The 8,440-nt window shown below is 43.0% G+C and overlaps 1 long non-coding RNA gene across 1 annotated transcript in view; it reads left to right on the top strand.

Annotated features, from left to right (window-relative positions):
- The window catches only part of LOC128876167 (uncharacterized), an 84,251-nt gene that overhangs the window by 2,200 nt on the left and 73,611 nt on the right, over positions 1 to 8,440 (top strand). The window contains exons 2-3 of the long non-coding RNA XR_008456959.1: positions 1,022 to 1,239; positions 5,979 to 6,110. This is a non-coding gene — a long non-coding RNA (uncharacterized LOC128876167). The remainder of the gene's footprint in view (positions 1 to 1,021; positions 1,240 to 5,978; positions 6,111 to 8,440) is intronic.

Here is an 8,440-nt window from a genome sequence, read left to right as displayed (position 1 = left end):
ATTAAAATTTCAATACGTTTGGGTTTCGAAGATACTCTTGAATAAACATAAGAATTCTTGATCAATCTCTGAATGGTTTTAAGGAAGTGCTCTTTTTTTCCATTTTCGTAGTCATTTTCATGATCCTTTTGCTGGCAAAGTAATTGCCATAAATTTTCGAAATTGCATACGTTCGTTTATACACGTAAATATAAGATTCTGTTAAATTTACAACTGTCTCCCGAATGAAAATTGATTTCCTTCGAGTCATTACAAATCTTATAGATTAATTGATGGTTAGCCTGACTAGTTTCAATATTAACATACAACGCTTAAAACTTTACACATAAAAGATATTACAAATATGGTCATAGCGAGAAGTAGGGAAAACAGTATCAAAAGAAAATTAATGAATCGTCACCACTTCAAACCTAAAGACTCCCAAATAAATATTTCAAAGACCTTAAGCAACAAGAGAAATTAGCAAAAAAACAAAACCTCTCTTCAACCCAGAAGAGTACCTCCTTAATAAGACAGAGACGAAGCCACCCTTATCGGTGCAGTCGCCCTTTGCTTTCATTCTACTTTCATCGCGACCGAAATTGGATGCAAAATTCTCAGCGCAGAAAACTGAAATACTTCCTCGTAGCGTCCTCTCTTATAAATAACCCACTCAAAGGGGTGCAACTTTCGCGCAAGACGCGACTGCATCGCTAATAAGACCACGGTTAGTCGCGCAACATCGTCGCGACCGGATTTCGCCGAGAGACACGTCGACTGGGGAGGACAGAGAGAATTCCACGTCATCGAGAGACGAAACGCGGAAACGCGCATCGAAATTAACCGCGTACATAATTCCGCGCGTCGACTTGACGTCGTGAGATCTGATTTGGCCTGATTTGTCCCTATAGACGAGCCAGGCGAACAGTAATTCACCTCCCAGTGCCTGTCCTACGCGTCTCATCTCGATATCTCCGTCGTCGCGACTCTCTCGAGGGGTACGGAGCGCAGTTTTCATCAATAACTGATATTCGTCTTCCAGCTAAGAAGCCTGAGAGCCCGCAGCACCCTCCTGACACACATAAGCGGAAGCGGCCGCGCCTAAGTGATTCCGCTGAGCGGATGCAGCCTCGCAAGACGGAATTTTCCGAATAGCGGCGCATGCATCGTAGACGATTCCCCGTGATCGGCTTAATATCGGCGAATTTCGCCGTTCCGATGTGTGCCAGCCTCGGAAAGCGACGCTCGCTACGAGCTTTAGTAAGTGCACCAAACTCTTTCAAGGTTGAATATTTTCTGCCTGAGATTTTTGTACGGTGTTGTTTCGCATTTATCTAGAGTTGTATAGCGTTGCTTCCTGTTGATTTTTAGTCTTGCAAGAAGTAATGCAGTTTTGAGAAAGAGCTTTTTAATGAAATCTATAATTTAACACTTTAATTTCAATCTGGAATATATTTTCTGCTGTACTAACTTTTCCAAGGTTGAGTATTTTGAGTCTTTTGCATAGGATTTTTGTACGATTCTATTTCCTGTGGATTTTGAGTCTTGCAACAGATAATATAGTTTGGAGAAAGAGCTTTTTAATGAAATCTATAATTTAACACTTTATGTTCAATCTAGAATATATTTTCTGCTGTACTAACTCTTATAAGGTTGAGCATTTTGAGTCTTCTGCATTGGATTTTTGTACGATGCTATTTCCTGTTGATTTTGGGTCCTTCCAAGAGTAATATTCCTTTTGAAAATGATTTTCAAGTTGAGTCTACAATTTTACACTTTAATTTCAATCTAGAATTTATCTTCTGATATACCAACCCTTCTAAGGTTGAATATCTCTAGTCTTTTCCATTGGATTTTAGTACGATTCTATTTCCTGTTGATTTTGAGTCCTTCTAAGAGTAATATTCCTTTTGAAAATGGTTTTCAACTTGAGTCTACAATTTGACACTTTAACTTCAATCTAGAATATATTTTCTGCTGTACTAACTCTTATAAGGTTGAGCATTTTGAGTCTTCTGCATTGGATTTTTGTACGATGCTATTTCCTGTTGATTTTGAGTCCTTCCACGAGTAACATTTCTTTCGAAAATAGTTTCCAAGTTGAGTCTACAATTTAATTAAATAATACTTTAATTTGAACCTAGAATTTATCTTCTGGTACACCAACCCTTTCAAGGTTGAGCATTTTGAGTCTTCTGCATAGGATTTTTGTCGATGCTATTTCCTGTTGATTTTGAATCCTACCACGAATAACATTCCTTTCGAAAATAGTTTCCAAGTTGAGTCTACAATTTGACACTTTAATTTCAATCTAGAATATATTTTTTGATATACCAACCCTTCTACGGTTGAATATCTTCAGTCTTCTGCACATGATTTTAGTACAGTGTTGTTTCGTATTCATTTCGAGTCCCACCACGAGTAACGTTTCTCTCAAAAACATTTCTCAAATAAAATCTATAATTCTACACTTCAAATCCACTCTAAAATATATCTCCCGATACCAAGTATTCATTTCCCTGGCGATAAGTCTTTCAAAGATTAAAGTACACCACATTCACGCAGTTTCGAATTTCTCTCCATCATCCCAGTTCCCAAGCCTCGCCGAAAGTGCAACCCCCTCCCAAAGAGAGATAGGATGCTGCTGTGAGAAAAAAAATATCAGGACGTATGCGAAACGCCGCTAATAGCGACGGATACATCTCCGGAAAGGGTTAGGTCTGGATTGAAAGGGTTACGCGCAGGGGAAGAAACGTCGAGCGTAGAGACAGGAAGGTGGGACTTTAGAAATTTGAGATAAGACCCCTTTTGTCGTCGAGACGGAGAGTTTTCACGTAACCCTTTACCTTCGAACGCAACCGTCGGCAAAGGCTGGCGCGGGAAAGCCCGTGCGACCCGCGACTCCCTTCTGCGACTCGTGCCCTTTTCCATTTCGAGACGCGGTACGTGACGCTTCGTCCTGGAAATCAGGAAGCGAACCGTTCCTTCCCGGGACCCGTCTGTCCTCCTGTCTGCCTTAAATCAACCGTTTAAAGGGCTCGTGAAATATTCCCATGATATCACGGGATGTCGAGCAACGTTGCTTCGACGGTGAGTTTGTCACTGTAAAATAATAAGGATCCGGTGGTTTGGCGGTCCCGAGCCAGGCATTTATCAGTAAACTGTTTCAGGTGTTTTCGTAGTTCACGAAAATTGGAATTGATATGTTCATGTTGGGAAAAATGTTACTGTTGGGTAAATAGCTACTCCAGGGGCTCCAATTTTGTTCTGGGTCCAGGAATAGATTTTATTTATATAAATTCTTGTAGTTAGAGGTCTTTAGAATATTCGATGTGTCTCGAATGCTTCGAAATGTTGAGACACGTCGTCGTTGCCATTAGTTATATTCGTCGATTCATTAGTCGCTAATTAACCGACTTCGAAAAGGAAGAGGTTATTCGATACATGTATATTTTTTGTTGTTGTAATCAATGGAAGAAATTTGATCAAATTGAAACCGTTCTATCATTTATTATCACAGCCACTCCGCGTCTTGGTATCGTGAATGTCAAGAAAATATTGAATGTTGTACAATTGATAGTTATATTCATTTCTCTCGCGAAAATTTGGCTTCGATATTTATTTAAGAAAAATTGGTAGAAGTTACTAAGTTGATTCTAGTCCCAGCCAAAAAGAGCCATTTTATTAGCAGCTAAAATTTTTTAGTTACGTCTTTAACAGTTTTCGAGATATTTCTTACATCACCTTAATTTTACGAGTTTTTCAACAAAATTTAAATTTTGTATACTTAAGAGTACATACTTTCGTAAAATTAAAAGTAAAGATCGATTTGTTTCACCCGACAAAGTAGAAAGTCTCCTTAATGACGGATTATCCACGAAGCGAACGATCGCGACATCTCATCCTCGGCATCCCTCGATTCGCCACCCCCTCGCGACAAAACTTGGAAGACCCGACCAGTTTCCGCGGTCCACGAGTCTCCCGGCTGAAAGAGAACGGCTCTCGACGTGAAAAGAGTGAAAACGGCGCGGGACAGGCGAGGAAGGCAGGTCAGGTTGCCTTTCTCCCGAGGCATATGGCTGCCACCGGGTATATCCGCCTAGTTAGCGGCAGAACGCGCGTCGTATACAAACTTCACGTGGAAACGGATGCGAGAACGGTCCCAGCATCCCATTGAGATCCATTCAATGGACCATCTCGCTTCGTTAACCAGTCTGTCGCATTTTTTACCCATCACCTATATACCCGTACCGAAGGGCCAACCCTTTTTCTCGCAATTTGAATACATTGTACCCTAGCCCGACATACATATGTATATCCGACCGATACTTTCGGCTTCTGCTCTCTCTCTATCTCCTACCCCTCCCCTCCCTTCGATCATTCCACCCCTCGACATCCCTTCAGTAAGGCCTCGGCGTCTCAGTCCGTTACTCTTGCTCTGTCGTCGATTCCCTCGCACGCGTATCGCAGTTTCTACCTGGATAAACCAACGGGGAGGGTTTTGTTGTAGCTTGACCGAGTTTTCTCGTCCCCCCCGCACACTCCAACCCTCTCAGAACCCCACGGAGCCGATCTTCGACGAAACGCACAATGCATCTGATTTTGATTTATATGACGCGACCGACAGGCACGATTCGATCGAGTCACCGCGATCGGCAACAGAGGGGTCGGCGCACCGCGACGGAAATTATAAATTCATGTCCCTCGAATCCCGTGGATGCGAGCGCGAGACCGTTTCGCTTCGGGCGATTTGCGTTTTCTCCCCGAATCCCTGTGTCTTCCTCGACCCCCCGTCGGACCCGTTCCCTCTTTTCACGAATCTGGCGTCCCTTCGCGCCGATCGAACCCAACGTACATCGAGGGACGAGTTGAAGGGACGGTGTAGTTAGAGGCGAGTCAAAGTCGCCGGGAGGATAATTCGTTCGATCCTGTTTCGCGCTAAATTGTCCTGGTTTGTCACGGGGGATCATTGTGGTTCAGGTGAACTCGATTCGGAGCGAAAAGTTTCTGGAAATTGCTTTGTATTGGCAGGTTAGGCCGTGCCATTTTAGAGGAATATGTTTTTTACAAGTGGTAATAGAATAATTGAAAGTGGATGATAGAACAAAAATTTTCGCGCAAGATACAATTTTTTATTTTTGTTACATATTTGGCTCACCGAAAAATAGGATTTGACAATTTGAAATTTTATCATTTAATAACAGTTTTTCAATCAGTACTTGAAAAGGAAAAATATTCATCTGAAAAGACACATTCTAAGGGACGTGTGTAGTATTTGTTATTTTAGAGCAACGTTCCTTTTTTTCCAAGTGCTAATCGAATAATTGAAAGTGGATAATGAAACAACAATTTTGGTGCAAGATACAATTTTTTATTTTAATTATATATTTAGCTCATCGAAAGATACGTTTTTAACAATTCAAATTTTATCATTTAATACCGGTTTTTCAATCAGCACTTGAAAAGAAAAATTCTTTCTCTGGAAAGACACATTCTAAGGCGCGTGTATAATATTTTTTTCTCGATGTGGGCAACTGTCATTTCGAGTGGGTGAATCATTGATGTTTTGTATAATAATTATACTTTTATATGATGTGCTGCTTTGGTCTTTGAAGTTCTCTGACATTCTAATTGAAATAATAGATGAAATGTATAATATTTATCCATTCATTGCTACGCAAATGTAAAGCGTCTTGTCTAGGGTTACAAGATTCAATACAGGCGTGAAATCTAGGTTATTATTCGAACAATAAAAAGTGACATGAAATTTGTTTTAAAAAGAATCCAAGCATCCAACTTAGTGGAACTCTTAAATCAAACGTATAGGTATCATTTTGTTCCATAACCTTTCTATCTTTCAAGGAACGTACACATGTTATTTGTTTACAATCATTCCGACATATTCCACGTACCCAAAATTGACAAGGACTTTCCAGACAACCCACAACAACACCCAACCACGATTAAATCCCTCTAACCACCCTCTATTAAAATTACAGAAGCAGTTACCAATTCCGTTGATCCTCCGCGTCCCTCAACATTCTGGATCATCCCCCTGTCGAAGCACCGCTCCTTCCTCCAGCAACCGGTCCATGGAACAACGAGGACGAGAGAACCGGAAGCACGTAAACGTGAGTGTTGTATCCGATATCGCGTGTTACACGGCGGACGTCGCGGGCGTCTCTCGCGGGCGTCTCTCGCGGGTGCCTCGGTCGGCGTCGGGGGCGGAACGGTTCTTTCCCTCTTAAAGCGGAACTTTGCCGGTGCTTTGCCTTTTTAAAACGAACAAAAGAACGCCGACACGTCTTAAATGAACGCGCTACTTGTTGCACGGAGAAAAGGGGTGGAGGTTGGCGGCAGAGGTTGCGAGGGGCTTGGAAGGGGAGGGTGCTGGAAGCGGAAGAGAAACGGGGGTGGCAGAAGTTGGTCCCCGTTGGTAACGCGGCTCCGGAGGGGGGTTAACGGGGCGAAAGGAACCGGGGGGTGGGCCGCTGGCGGCGGCGGCGTCGACAGAAAACTGTTTCTCTTTTGTTTTTAGCGTCTGGAGGAGCCCGCGGGGTGGGGAGCGCGAGGAAGTCGCAATTAAAAATGTAGTTCAAGGCCGACGCCCACGGGGGGGGGGGGGGGTTTACCTTGAGCCCTCTTTCTCTCGTTTCTCGCTTCTCGCTTCTCGCTTTTCTCTCGCAACCCCTGGGCTCCCTGTCTTTCTCCGTCTCACCCTCTCTTTTCTTCCCACTCGCCTCTCTTTCTTCGACGCCCGCGTCGGCGTCGAGTATTTCACGCGGCTCACTCCTTGCGTTCCCGTTCCTTGCGTTTTCTTCGAGACCGCGAACAGGCCTTGCGGGAATACCGTTCCCGCCCGGAAGTCGCGGGATCATAAGCCCCGAGCCGAGATAGGGATTATGATTATTTTTGCGAGTAGCTCCTTTGACGTTGCCTTCCCGAACGCTTCCTAAGACGATCGCAGCCGATATCCAACGTCTTCGCGCTTCTCTTCCTTGTGTTTATTTCAAGTTTCATCCCCTGGATTTTTCTGTTTGACGCGGCAGTGATTCGTCCAGGGCCAGGTTTTTATGTTCGTTTACAGGTTTAGGTCTTCTTTATTGACACTAGGTTCACGGAGATTTAACACTTCGAGTGCCAAGGAGCGATATATCGTTGCTCGAAACTATAAGTGATATAAATCATTAAAAAATTAATTTTTCTTTCCAGAAGTAACGTCAATGTCTAATGCACATTTATTTGTGTACTTCAGAAAATAGTTTCATTTTTATTTGTTTTAGTAATAAAGGAAGTCTACTATGATTTTAGTATCGCGTAAAAATTTCGTGAGCCTTAAAGTAAAATTGACCGAAATATACATTTTTGTTTACAATCGTGCCATCTTCTTTTAAAATTGTCTGGCATTTCTCGGGTATGTATAAAAGTTTCCCTTGTTACTCCAAGGGTTAATGTATCTTCGATCATTGTTTGCTTTGTTTCTGGACTTTTTGAACATTCACATACTTTACCATTACTTTCATTATCTATTACCAAAGTAATTTGCTTGTCTCTTTATATGGATAAAAGTCAGCACGAATGATTGGCAAAAAATGTAAATTTGTGAAATTCGATGCTTCATGGACCTCGTATTAACCCATTCACTGCCAACTACAAGATATCTGGTACTTCAAATTGATCGCAATTACTCAAGGAACAAGTTTATAGTCTCTCGAGTGACGAATTATTGCAAAAGCATATCGTAAATTTTCTTTCTAAACCACCAAATTTAACATCGCTTTTACTTATCAAAATAATAACCTAGATTAGACCTCTGTATTAAATCTCGGCGCCCAAGGCAAAACGCTTACAATTTTTAAATTTGCCTAGCAGAGCGGATGCGTTAAAATAGTCTTCGAATCTCCCTGGTCCCAAAAATCGTACCAACTCTCGTTCTCGTTCACGAACCGAAACTCTGACTTCTCGACTTCGGTTGTCACTCGTCGAGAGCATCCCTTATCTTCCCAGCGATGCACCCTCCACTCGAGAAATTGGCTTCGACCTGCTCCTCCTGCATCCCCCGACGCTCTCCAACGGCATCATCTATCTCGCGTGCGGATCGACTCTCGTGACACTCCCGATTTCCAGAGGGTTAGCTTCTCCTACCTGGCGTCCCTTCCCCGACTACCTTACGTACCGCGGGGCGTCCTCCGGATGATATTTATTTTTTTCCCACTGAAAGCGGCATCACCTGTGCCGTTTTCGGGATTACTTTTGTCGGTTTCAGCGCCAGCCGACACCCCTCGTCGGTCTGAGAGCGCGCCAGGGGTGGAATCGTAAATATCGCCGATGCGGGGTGAGAGAAGGTCGCGTCGGAACGCACGGGGTAGCCCGTCGACAATGGGGAAACAGCGTTATTGGCTTTTCAAAATGGTATTTACCGAAAATAACCAATTTGAAAGGATAATGGCGCGACCGGCGT

Source organism: Hylaeus volcanicus, chromosome 5, assembly GCF_026283585.1.
Source record: "Hylaeus volcanicus isolate JK05 chromosome 5, UHH_iyHylVolc1.0_haploid, whole genome shotgun sequence".
Classification (NCBI taxonomy): Eukaryota; Metazoa; Arthropoda; class Insecta; order Hymenoptera; family Colletidae; genus Hylaeus; species Hylaeus volcanicus.
This window is presented reverse-complemented; position numbering and strand designations above follow the sequence as displayed.